Genomic DNA, 13,788 nt, shown 5'->3' on the forward strand with positions numbered 1-13,788 from the left:
TGACGTTACACACTTTGGTGTGAAAACAGGAAGGCAGAGTATTTTTTAAATGGTGATATATTGGCCAAGGTGATATAGAAAGGGATCTTGTGTGTCCTTGTACACCAGTCAGTGAAAGTAAACCGAGAAGGGAGTCCGTTAGGAAGTTGGATGGTATATTGGTCTTGTACTTTCAAAACAACTCTCATCACTAAATGGACTGCAGCGCTTCAAGAAGGCACCTCACTCCTCAAGACCAACTAGGGGCAGGCAATAAAAGCTGGGTCCATATCCTGTGAGTAAATAAGTAATTAAATCTCCCTCTGAGGCCTACTTAAGGCTGTTGGTGATGTCACATTGTAGTAAAATGCCATTCCTCCACCTCCTCTGTTTCTGTCGCAGTGGTTTTTTGGCACGCTCATTCCAGAATCTTTGCCATCCTTTTTCAGTTTCTGTTCCTCCTACAACATTTTCCTTCACACATTCTGCTCCCTGTTGGAACCCTCATGTTGGGAATTGTCTGGGGGATGTGAGACAATCAGAAAGCTAAGGCATTGAAGTTTTCCAAAGCGACCACAGGGACTGCGCCGTTGACCAGAGGGCTGCATCTCTGCAGAAAAGCTACAGCAAGTTCATCGATCAGAACACCATAAAACAGTTGGGTGCGTGGGAATATTGCCTTTTTTTATGAAGTAGAGATACCCTATTGACCTGAGCTATGTTTTGCTTATCAGAGAATTAAGGTTGGTCTATAATATGCCTCCCTTACTGAATCTCCATCACAAGCACAAGAACATAAGCCATAGGAGCAGGAGGAGGCCATTTGGCCTGCTCCCCCATTCAATAATATCAGGGCTGATCTTTTCATGGACTCAGCTCCACTTCCCCTCTCTCTCTCTCACCGTAACCCTAATTCCTTTACTGTTCAAAACTCTATCTGTCTTTGTCCTAAGTGAGGTAGCCTCAACTGCTTCCCTGGGCAGGGAATTCCACAGATTCACAACCCTCTGGGCAAAGAGGTTCCTCCTGAACTCAGTCCTGAACCTGCTCCCCCTTTATTTTGAGGCTGGGCCTATAAGGTTAGAGTATAAAAGCAGGTGTCAATCACTTGGGCCAAATGGCTCAGTTCTGAATTATATAATATCTCCCCCGCGACCCCCCCAACCCTGCCCTTGAGACGGGATTCATAGAAGATTTCTATGCAATAATGTCCCATTTTCTGTGTGTGTTTGTCGAAGGAGGGCAGCTAGATGATTCCTCCCTTTTGGGTTGGTGGTTTTACACCTGAGGAGAGGGAGTGGCCATTGGTGAGTGCGTACGCTGAGGTATAACAGCAGGACAGTGGGGTACTTGGCCATTGGAATCGCTGCCAAGCCTCAAGACCCTCATTTAAATATCTTTATTCCAAAGAGCTGAGCTCTTGGACTGCTGGTCACATAGTGGGACTGAGGGCCAGATAATATGGAATTTCCTCATCATGTAAATGTTGTTTTTATGAAGTAAGATTGGTCTTATCTTGTACCAAGAACGATTTAGCACCTCCTGCTAATGAGGCTGTCTAACATGACCTGTTTCTCACTGTTCCTAATTAGTACAAATGACCTCTGTCTCCAGGAGTTTCACCTCTCCTCTTTTTAGCCGGTTCGATGTTCACTGTATATTGGAAACTCGACTGCCAAAGGCATTTTCAGAGAATATCAAATTGGAACAAACACTGAGCACAAGGGGCAGGGTGAAAAACGATTTGAGGTTTGACAGAATGGAAGTGATGTTAATACACTGTAAACGCAGCTGCTGGCTCCTTTGTCCCAGAGGAACGTTGCAGTTCCATGTTAACGGCGCCAAGAAGTCACTGAACATGACAGGGTTTGCAGGAACTCTAACTGACAGAATGGGACTTCAGTCTTTACTGTTTAACGTGTTGGAATCCTGGGGCATGGACAGTCTTGTGGTAAGGTTGATGTTCTCTCAAACACAAGATAATAATGAGCAGGGAAACAAGCTAAGGAACAAGATAAAGGAGATCTTAAAGGGACGGGGCAGCTGCACCTTGGGAGAAGGTGGGTGTAATCACTCCACAGGGGTCAGTATCCTGTCACCAAGACCCCCTTTGTTTACAAGTGGTGAATACTTGGCATTGACCCAGCTCCCTCAGAGCCAGCTCAGAGTGAGAGAGCAGACACTCCTGTTTCTATCTGTCAGCCAGGGCTCCCTGATTGGGCCAGATTAACAGCCCCAATATTCTATGAGGCCGCAGTGGTTGACCTTATTCCAGTCAGTACTGAGGGATGGAGCTGTGTCATGTCTGTGACATAGCAGCACACTTCCAAAGGCTTCACATGGGCTACTGAATGGATAGGGTTTTTAATTTAAACATCTTAAAGACTGAATGGATAAGCTCACAGGCTTTTTCAATTGTACAACTAACAGGTACTACCAACCAGGTAGCGTAATAATGACATCCAGCTGTCTTCCCTGACAATCTCTATCCATTTTGAGGCTGTTTCTCTCAATTGTGGCTGGCACGGTGGCTCAGTGGTTGGCACTGTTGTCTCACAGCACCAGGGACCTGAGTTCGGGTGACTGTCTGTGTGGAGTTTGCACATTCTCCCCGTGTCTGCATGGGTTTCCTCCCAAAGATGTGCAGGCCAGGTGAACTGGCCATGCTAAATTGCTCATAGTGTTAGGTACATTAGTCAGGCGTAAATATAGGAGCGGGGAGAATAGGTCTGGGTGGGTTACTCTTCAGAGATTGATGTGTTGAGAACTTGTTGGTGTGTGGACTTGTTGGGCCAAATGGCCTGTTTCCATACTGTAAGGAATCTAATCTTAAAGTCTAATCGGATTCAAAGAGGATCAGTGAAGTCCAAAGATGTACAGGTTAGGGTGGATTGGCCGTGCTAAATTATCCAATAGCGCCCAGGGATGGACAGGTTAGGGTGGATTGGCCGTGCTAAATTATCCAATAGTGCCCAGGGATGTACAGGTTAGGGTGGATTGGCCGTGCTAAATTATCCAATAGCGCCCAGGGATGTACAGGTTAGGGTGGATTGGCCGTGCTAAATTATCCAAAAGCGCCCAGGGATGTACAGGTTAGGGTGGATTGGCCGTGCTAAATTATCCAAAAGCGCCCAGGGATGTACAGGTTAGGGTGGATTGGCCGTGCTAAATTATCCAATAGTGCCCAGGGATGGACAGGTTAGGGTGGATTGGCCATGCTAAATTATCCAATAGTGCCCAGGGATGTACAGGTTAGGGTGGATTGGCCATGCTAAATTATCCAATAGCGCCCAGGGATGTACAGGTTAGGGTGGATTGGCCGTGCTAAATTATCCAATAGTGCCCAGGGATGGACAGGTTAGGGTGGATTGGCCGTGCTAAATTATCCAATAGTGCCCAGGGATGGACAGGTTAGGGTGGATTGGCTGTGCTAAATTGTCCCATAGTGCCCAGGGATGGACAGGTTAGGGTGGATTGGCCGTGCTAAATTATCCAATAGTGCCCAGGGATGGACAGGTTAGGGTGGATTGGCCGTGCTAAATTATCCAATAGTGCCCAGGGATGGACAGGTTAGGGTGGATTGGCCGTGCTAAATTGTCCCATAGTGCCCAGGGATGTACAGGTTAGGGTGGATTGGCCGTGCTAAATTGTCCCATAGTGCCCAGGGATGTACAGGTTAGGGTGGATTGGCCATGCTAAATTGTCCCGTAGTGCCCAGGGATGTGCAGGTTAGGGTGGATTGGCCGTGCTAAATTGTCCCATAGTGCCCAGGGATGTGCAGGTTAGGGTGGATTGGCCAAGCTAAATTGTCCCATAGTGCTCAGGCATGTACAGGTTAGCGTGGATTGGCCGTGCTAAATTGTCCCATAGTGCCCAGGGATGTGCAGGTTAGGGTGGATTGGCCGTGCTAAATTGTCCCATAGTGCCCAGGGATGTGCAGGTTAGGGTGGATTGGCCGTGCTAAATTGTCCCATAGTGCCCAGGGATGTGCAGGTTAGGGTGGATTGGCCATGCTAAATTGTCCCATAGTGCCCAGGGATGTGCAGGTTAGGGTGGATTGGCCGTGCTAAATTGTCCCATAGTGCCCAGGGATGTGCAGGCTAGGTGGGTTAGCCAGGGGGAATGCAGGTTTTTAGGGTAGGGAGTTGGGTGTGGGTGGCCTGCTTGCATGCTGTCGGGCGTCAATGATTCAGTGATCATGTTTGAATGCTTAGGAAGCACTTTGTTAATCTGGGTATGTAATGTATTGTTATGGTCCAGTGGTGGGAGTGTAAATTCTGGTCAGCAGCTGCAGTGCTAAGCAATTAAACTGTCTTCATTTGTCCATGTTGTTGGAACTATTCAGGGTTTGCAGTTTATATTTAAACGTACAAACTGTGGACAGAGTTCACTCTGCACTGCCACTCAGTAAGGTCATGGCTGATCTGATTATCCCACATTCCCACCTATCCCTGATAACCATACAACCCGTTCGCTAATCAGAAATCTACTCTCTCTCTATCTCTCTCTCTCTGTCCCTCCCTCTTTCTGTCTCTCCCTCCCTCTCCTTTTGCCAGAGAAATGGGAGGGGAAAAGCCTCATTCAGAACGGTTAATTTTGAAAGCTATCTCATGCTTGCACAGCGTACCCTGGTTCATCGTAGACCATGTGTCCAGAAAACTGAGTGTCTTTTCCCCATTTTTCTTTTTGTGTATTGATTTCTGGTTGTCTTGCCTCATGGCAAATTACTAATGATTGCTGTTTCAGTTTGGAAACTATTTGACGCACCATCACCCAAAACCAGTGGAGCTATTTAGAACCTCACTTTAACCTCTTGGCTTGGTTGGAATGTCTGTCTTTAGGAGCCTTTCTTAGTAATTTACAAAAAAAAGCACTAAACACACTGTTCAAATTCAGAAAAACTGGGAATTGAAAACAAATCTTGGTTTCTGCTTTCACACTGACCCAGATGGAAAAACCAGCAATTGAAGCACAAGTGTTTGTTTTGAACGGGTCATGCTGCAAGGTGTGTGTGTGTGTGTGTGTGTGTGTGTGTTTTTGTGTGTCCGTGTGTGGTGTGTGTGTGTTTGTGGTGTGTGTGTGTTTTTGTGTGCCTGTGTGTGGTGTGCGTGTGTTTGTGGTGTGTGTGTGTGTGTGTGTCTGTGTGTGTCTGTGTGTGTGGTGTGTGTGTCTATGTGTGGTGTGTGTGTCTATGTGTGGTGTGTGTGTCTATGTGTGGTGTGTGTGTGTGTCTATGTGTGGTGTGTGTCTGTGTGTGTGGTGTGTGTGTTTGTGTGTGTGTCTGTTTGTGTGTGTGTGTCTGTTTGTGTGTGTGTGTCTGTGTTTGTGTGTGTGTATCTGTGTGTGGTGTGTGTGTGTCTGTGTGTGGTGTGTTTGTGTGTGTGTGTCTATCTGTCTGTGTTTGTGTGTGTGTATCTGTGTGTGGTGTGTGTGTGTCTGTGTGTGGTGTGTGTGTCTGTGTTTGTGTGTGTGTATCTGCGTGTGTGTCTGTGTGTGTGTGGTGTTTGTGTCTCTGTGTGTGTGTGTCTGTGTGTGTATGTGTGTCTGTCTGTGTGTGTGTGTCTGTGTGTGGTGTGTGTCTGTGTGTGTTTGTGTGTGTGTGTGTCTGTCTGTGTTTGTGTGTGTGTGTCTGTCTGTGTTTGTGTGTGTGTATCTGCGTGTGTGTCTGTGTGCGTGGTGTTTGTGTCTCAGTGTGTGTGTGTCTCAGTCTGTCTGTCTGTGGTGTGTGTGTCTGTCTGTGTGTGTAGTGTGTGTGTGGTGTGTGTGTGTCTGTGTGTTTATCTGTCTGTCTGTGTGTGTGGGTGTCTGTGTGTATTTGTGTGTGTGTGGTGTGTGTGTGTTTGTGTGTGTGTCTGTCTGTGTTTGTGTGTGTGTACCTGCGTGTGTGTTTGTGTGTGTGTCTGTCTGTGTTTGTGTGTGTGTACCTGCGTGTGTGTCTGTGTGTGGTGTGTGTGTCTGTGTGTGGTGTGTGTGTGTCTGTCTGTTTGTGTGTATCTGTGTGTGTGTTTGTGTGTGTGGTGTTTGTGTCTCAGTGTGTGTGTGTCTCAGTCTGTCTGTGGTGTGTGTGTGTATCTGTGTGTCTGTCTGTGGTGTGTGTGTGTGTGTCTGTCTGTGGTGTGTCTGTCTGTGGTGTGTGTGTGTGGTGTGTAGTGTGTGTGTGGTGTGTGTCTGTGTGGTGTGTTGTATGTGTGTGTGTCTGTCTGTGGTGTGTATGTGTGTGTGGGTGTGTGGTATGTGTGTGTGTCTGTCTGTGGTGTGTATGTGTGTGTGGGTGTGTGTATGTGTGTGTGGTATGTGTGTGTGTCTGTGTGTATGTGTAAAATGTACATTTGTTTTCTGACTTTTTGTTTCCACTGGGTTTTAGAGGCGTGGGAAGGATGTCTGTTTCTCAAAACGAGCTGCTGTATTTAGACTGCCTGCATTTCTGTTAACAATTGTAACCTTGTGATTGCTGGGTTGGGCAGTGCTTGGCGATTGTGTTGAAAGATGACTGTGATAAAACTCATTGTTTTTCTGCTGGAGCCACGGTCCCTGCCAGGCGCCACCGTTTAGTTATTGATGAACAGAGTTGGTCCAACCCTCTTGCTGCCTGTGATAAAACCCTTCTCGATCATTACTTTCACCAGGACTGCCTTCCTGTTGCTCAATTTACAATAAAATGGCAATGTTTAAGTTACAAACAGATCTTTGATTGCTGAGATTGCTCAGGGCCTTATTGTCAAACTTTGTGCTGGAAATGAAGTGGTAATGGTCATTGTTCCACTTCAGTGATGACCGCAGGTCATATTGGAAAGAATGCCTCATTGTTTGTGGGAATTGGGGGAGTATGGGATGGGAAGAATGATTTGTTTATCAAAGACTTCTCCGCGTGCCAGGCACCTGTTGAAGTCAACTTTGTTTTTATTAATCTGTGGGATGTGGGTGTCCCTGGTTGGGACAGCATTGATAGCCCATCCCTAGTTGCCCCTTGAGAAGGTGGGGGTGAGCTGCCTTCCTGAATCACTGCAGTCCCCTTGCTGTGGATTGACCCACAATTTTCTAAAGGAGGGAGTGCCAGGAATTTGACCCAGTGACAGTGAAGGAATGGCGATATATTTCCAAGTCAGGATGGGGAGTGGTTTGGAGGGGAACTTGCAGGGGGTGGTGTTCCCATGTATCTGCTGCTCTTGTCCTTCTATATGGAAGTGGTTGTGTGTTTGGAAGGTGCTGTCTGAGGGTCTTTGGTGAACTTGCTTCAAAGATGCAGTCCACCACTGCACAGCAGCCTGACGGCTTGGAACTCTGAACTAATCATTGGCTGTTGGAAGGATGGCTACCAGGAGCTGTCCCGGTCACCCCCAAGGTTTAGTGATGCCTGAGAATGTGGTGTCACCAGAAGGGGATTGTAGCTGATGTAATGTAACTGGGTGGTCACTGGGCTGAAAACGTCCAAGTCCGAGAGATACTCCTGTGCAGGAGGCTCTGTTTTATGGATGGAGAGACTCTGCTGTCACAGGGAGTCTCCACACTCACCGGCAGATCCGATTTGACATGTGAGTATCCAAGTGGCTTTACTCTCTGACCCTCCTTGGGCTCATGGAGTCGTTGTTTTATTTATTTTGGTGTCGCTGGATTTTGAAGAGGAAGAAGGATTTTCTCAAACAGCTACCTTAAGGAACTTGTTCTGGGGTGAAAGATCATGGGAATATTAGACTGCTGTAATAAGAAAGGCCTTAGATGGCTTTGCAAATGGCTTCCTGTATCAAGAGTCCCATGGTTAGGCGTTTGAGTACACCAGTCTGTTTCTTAGAGCTCCTTTATAACCAAGCTTACAGCCGTGACCCCTCATCTGAGCTGCAGAGAGTTGGTTGTCTCATACCACCCGACTTGATGGTCTCAGATTTGGAATCCTAGACTTTAGATTGCCTGTTTGTCCTGATGATTTTGCCTTTTTCTTTTTTCTGGGAAAATCGGTGAAGGAGCAGTAGATTTCTACCAGGCATGTACACCCGGTGACCGACCTGAAAGTGATGCTGGACTGGAGTTGACCAGGGAGGTGTCACTGAGTTAGGACATCACTGAACTTCCCAACTTTGTTAAAACTTCAAAGAAAAATCCAAGTTGTTGGATGGAAGCTGAAAGTTGAGTTTTTAATTCCTAAAAAGAAATGCTTTCTCCTTTTCCGCAAGTTCTCTATTCATTGCTGTGATCACCATGTCTTCCAATTTCTCCAGCTTCTTTATTGAATACCTGAAGGCTACAGTATTAACCTTTTGTTAATGTTTAACAATTAAACAAAGCAAAGGTCACTGCATTTGAAACAACTTTTTTTTTCAATTAAATCTGTTTAAATTCAGTTTACGGGGAAGATATTAAATGATTATGCCTCATCTGAAATTTTGGTCATACAGAAATATCCCGATTTATACACGTGAGTTTTGAATGAAACTTGATCATATCTGTTTCTGTGTGCACACATACACACGTACACCCTTGCTATTGTATATATATTCCCTAAGCCTAGCAACACAAAGTTGTGAAATGCTTTCTAAGGCAGTGGAACAGCCTAGAACACAGATCAAATCTTGAAACCCTACTCTCACCTTCACTTACCTGTGACACACTTGCCCATTTGTGACCGGAGCTCAGTCCAACAAAGGTATCCAGTTGTCACACCTGTATAACAATAATGTCTTTGTAAAGTGATTATAACCTGATGAAATGTCCCAAGACACTGTACAGGAACACGATAAAAGAAACTATGACAGAGAGTCACAGAAGCAGACATTCATTCAGAAGGCCCAAACGTTTGGTCTCAGAGGTAGGTTTTGGAAAAAGGTGGAGAATGGGACTTGTGGACAGCAACTGAGTCTACTGAAGGCACACCCACCAATAGCAGAGTAATTATACTTCAGAGTGCACAGCAGACCAGAATGTCAGGAGGATTGTGGGACTGGAGGAAGTTATAGAGGAAGCGAGTACAGACGCCACAGAGAGGTTTGTAAATGAGGATAAGAATTTTCAAATCGTGACATTGGCTTTGGTTTGATAGGAACAGAAAAATAACAGGAGGAGTAGGAGGCCATTCAGCCCCCTCGAGCCTACCCTGCCATTCTATAAGATGGTGGCTGAGCTGCCCCAGGCTTCAGCTAATCTGTTGTGCCAGCACCTCATATCTGTCAACTCCTTGATGTTCACAAGTTAATTTTTCTCATGGCTAGTCCACCTAGTATGCACATCTCTGGACACTACGGGGCAATTTCCCACGGCCAATCCACCCTGACCTGCACATCTTTGGATTGTGGGAGGAAACCCACGCAGACACGGGGAGAGTGTGCAAACTCCACACAGTCACCCGAGGTTGGAATTGAACCTGGGTCCCTAGCGCTGTGAGACAGCAGTGCTAACCACTGAGCCACTGTGCCGCCCTCCTCCTCTTTATACACACTGGCGTTTTTTTCAATCTCCTGTTTAAATACTCCTGGTTATCTAATCTCCACAACTTTCTGGGTGGACAATTCCAGCTATTCACCATTCTCTGAGAGAAGAAATTCCTTCACACCTCCATTTTAAATGAGTGTCCCCTTATTCTATAACAGCGCCCCCTAGTTTGTAATCCCCCCCCACCACCTCCCAAGACAATCACCACCCCCCCATCCTTCCAAACTCAAGTCTCTAGTTTTGAAAGTATGAATGAGGTGTTTCAGCTGCAGTAGAAGTGAGACAGGACAAAGTGAGGGTATTCATAGAGCTGGAAATGGGTGGTCTTAATGACTGTGCACTTTTGCAAACTCAGGAGCTTATCTTGTGATCAACTGTGACACCACAATTAGTTGAAGTTAATCTCCGACTGATCTTTCATCATTGACCTGGAAATATTTATTCTGCTTCTAGCAACAGATGATGAATACTTCCGGTATTTTCTCTCCTTATTTTAGAGCTGTTTTCTACACTCTTTTTTCAAACCCAACCAGTAACAGTAACCTTGATTGTTTTAATACCCAAACCTTCTGACTGCTACTTATCAAACAGTTGCATATCAACAGCAAAAACAAAGATTTAATTTATCAATGGAGTACATGATGTACTTCACTGTGCTGGCCAGGTCTCCTTACCTTGAACATTTGTCTCAAAGGTAATTGCTATTAATTCGCTCTTTATCCAGCTGTAATGCACAGAACGCCTGATCTATCCCTTTGCTGTCAAGTTCTTGTCTGTTTTTGCCTCCCTCATTTGGATCCGACTTATTACCTACTGTTTGAATCTCCCCAGTCAATCTTTTACCTTAGCAAGACTCAGCATCCCCCTCTGCAGCCTCTGATAAAGCCAAGCCAACCGCCATCCACCAACCCCACTCTTCTGTTGTCTAGCTCAGTGGGACTGTTGTCCCTTAGCCCCGCACTTGGTTATTTTATCCAGCTCAAAGCATCTCCACAAATTGCATCAAATCTTATTGGCCATTTGGTTCAATCAAATTTTCACTCTTGGGTATTCTCCAGATTCTACCCATCTTCCTTTACATCTCAGTTCCTTTAGCCATTCAGGCCTTATGCAGCAGACAGTCCTCCCTAAACGCCGTCACCTCCCTGCCCGCGGTGCCCTCCTTTGTAAAAAATCTTCCTCAAAACCCATCTCTTTCACCAAACTGGTGATTGTCCATTGGAACATCTTCACCATTTGGTGCTGGCATTGCTGCATGATAATGCCTCAACGATGTATCATCATATCATAAGATCCAGGAGCAGAAATTAGCCATTTAGCCCATCTAGTCAGCCCCACCATTCGGTCCATCCCACCAGACTAGGATTGAGAAACGTGTCAGCCATGATTAAATGGCGGAGCATACATGACTAATCTGAGTGAGCCACGTGCAATGGCAGGCTCTAGGTGCTGGTGGACTGTTGGTTGCACTGGCCTAAAGCAAGAACAATACAGGTTGTGATCAGTTTTGTTTAAAAAATTGAAAGGGTTAGCTACAAGTTGTCAGTAAATCGATGCACTCTGACCACAAAACAAGATGTGAAAAAAACATTGAGGTTGTAGCTTACAGGTTAGTTCAGGGAAAAGCTGATGGATATATTTTCAATGTATTCAAATTTTCAAAGCAATTTTGATATTCGATTAGGTACCATGGAGGGAGTTATGCTTTAACATTGGGTCTTGTGACTGAGTGAGAATATATTGGTATGGATAGAGAATCAATTACCACGCAGGTTCGGGAAACAATTCAGTGAATCTAATGGTACGTTAGCCTTTGTAACAAACAGATTGATGTATATGAGTGAAGAAATCTCCCCAGAATGTTACAGGGCAGTGATGAGAGATGTTAAATAGTGTGTAAGGGAAGAACGTGCAGAGGCACAACAAAGATTCATTGGAGTTGATCTGGAACCCACTTCAGGGGATGCCAGTGGACACCCCCAGGAGGTGGGTGTGAGATATGTGCTGGTGTTTTTCCAGAGTTGGTTCTGAGGGGACAATAAAACCAATCAAACCTTCAACAACTGCCAGAGACAATCGCGTATATGACCCTGAGGACCTACTTGAGTTTGGTCACGTGAGTCCTCTTTCTGCATGTAGATGGTTTCCTCTGTTGGGCTTGAAGTTCTGTTTGATGACTGTTCTCAATATTCTTCCTCAACCTATTGAGAGCCACTCCTGGAGCAGGTGGGACTTGAACCTGGGTGGATCGGTGCGTGTGTATACTCCCCATTGAACCTCAAGATTTCATTTGAGGCTTATTTTAAATCTTTGGGCTGAGAGGTGAGTAGGTGTGCTGACAGAATTGTCTTCTGGTCAATTGTTCCAATTTATAATCGATTCTATTTAAGTGGAGCGCCGTATATTATCTTGCTCACTGTAAAGTACAGATTAATAATTCTATTCTCAGTGATGATGGAAAATTACTCTTCCCTCTGACTCACTGAGAAATCTTAATCAATGCTGAGGTAGTTCCCCAGCAGAACTGATCTTCCGGTGTTATTTAGTCTCCAACTGGAGTCAGATTGTAACAAGGGGGAGCAGATAGAGCTAGAACTCACAAGATATGTTCTGTGTCTTTACAGAAGGAGGAGCAGAATAAAACAGTTGTACGATGGTCTTACAATTTAGTTTGCAATCTTGCACTGTATTACAGTCCTTTCCAGCATTCAGTTATTGAGGAGATGCTGGGTATGTGGGAAGGCTCCATCCAAGCTGACTAATTCTCTTGCATTTGGCCAGAGGTTGAGATTTTACATCGTGCTGACTTAAAAACTGATGAGGCTGCTAAAGAGGTGAGCTTTTTGTCGTAATGGAACTGTGTAAACCTGGCTCAGTGACAGCTGTCTTCCTTCAGTTCCAAGCTAACTCCGAATGTGTAATGGTACTGAATTCAGCACAAGTGAAGTCCCATAGGGCCCTGTGCTGTGGATTCATCGCTTTACAAATCCCATCAATGACTGAGTTGAGGGGAGCGAAGGCCTGGTGGGTTAACTTGCAGCTGAAGAAAGCATGCGGTGAAGGAGACACAAAAATGATGCTGAAGGAGATCGAGAGGTTGAGTGAATGGGTAAAACTGGAGCTGATAGAGTATAATGTGGGAATGTATAAAGGCCATAACAGACTATCATTAAGATGGAACATGAGGAGGAGAGGGATTTCAGTGTTCTGGTGCACAACTCAAAACCTGTTGGTGTGCAGATACTGTATGTAACCAACAAGGCTAATGAGATGCTGTCCTTCATTACAAGAGGAATTGTACATTAAAGCAAGTACCTTGTGCTTCAGTTATGCAGGTCTTTGGTCAGATCACATCACAAATCAACTGTGCAACTTTGGGCCTGATATTGAAGGAAGGACATGGAATACAGGGAGAACTAGCCATTTGGATACAGAACTGGCTCAAAGGTAGAAGACAGAGGGTGGTGGTGGAGGGTTGTTTTTCAGACTGGAGGCCTGTGACCAGTGGATGCCACAAGTATCGGTGCTAGGACCTCTACTTTTTGTCATTTACATAAATGATTTGGATGTGAGTATAAGAGATACAGTCAGTAAGTTTGCAGATGACACCAAAATTGGAGGTGTAGTGGACAGTGAAGAGGGTTACCTCAGATTACAACAGGATCTTGACCAGATGGGCGAATGGGCTGAGAAGTGGCAGATGGAGTTTAATTCAGATAAATGCGAGGTGCTGCATTTTGGGAAAGCAAATCTTAGCAGGACTTATACACTTAATGGTAAGGTCCTAGGGAGTGTTGCTGAACAAAGAGACCTTGGAGTGCAGGTTCATAGCTCCTTGAAAGTGGAGTCGCAGGTAGATAGGATAGTGAAGAAGGCGTTTGGTATGCTTTCCTTTATTGGTCAGAGTATTGAGTACAGGAGTTGGGAGGTCATGTTGCGGCTGTACAGGACATTGGTTAGGCCACAGTTGGAATATTGCATGCAATTCTGGTCTCCTTCCTATCGGAAAGATGTTGTGAAACTTGAAAGGGTTCAGGAAAGATTTACAAGGATGTTGCCAGGGTTGGAGGATCTGAGCTATAGGGAGAGGCTGAACAGGCTGGGGCTGTTTTCCCTGGAGCGTCGGAGGCTGAGGGGTGACCTTATAGAGGTTTACAAAATTAAGAGGGGCATGGATAGGATAAATAGACAAAATCTTTTCCCTGGGGTTGGAGAGTCCAGAACTAGAGGGGAAAGATATAAAAGAGACCTAAGGGGCAATGTTTTCACGCAGAGGGTGGTACATGTATGGAATGAGCTGCCTGAGGATGTGGTGGAGGCTGGTACAATTGTAACATTTAAGAGGCATTTGGATGGGTATATGAATAGGAAGGGTTTGGAGGGATATGG

At 45.5% G+C, this 13,788-nt stretch overlaps 1 protein-coding gene across 4 annotated transcripts in view; it reads left to right on the plus strand.

Annotated features, from left to right (window-relative positions):
- Positions 1–13,788, plus strand: part of n4bp3 (NEDD4 binding protein 3) — an 87,931-nt gene that overhangs the window by 42,936 nt on the left and 31,207 nt on the right. The window contains exon 1 of one of the 4 annotated variants that reach the window (XM_087995517.1): positions 12,751–12,846. The exons of the other annotated variants lie outside the window; for them this stretch is intronic. The gene's annotated coding sequence lies outside the window, so the exon portion shown is untranslated. Of the gene's footprint in view, positions 1–12,750; positions 12,847–13,788 lie in introns of those variants that run through there. 4 annotated transcript variants of the gene reach the window in all.

This window comes from Chiloscyllium plagiosum, unplaced genomic scaffold (assembly GCF_037043375.1).
Source record: "Chiloscyllium plagiosum isolate Xiang-an unplaced genomic scaffold, Cpla_swu_hap1 HiC_scaffold_16, whole genome shotgun sequence".
In the NCBI taxonomy this organism is placed as follows: Eukaryota; Metazoa; Chordata; class Chondrichthyes; order Orectolobiformes; family Hemiscylliidae; genus Chiloscyllium; species Chiloscyllium plagiosum.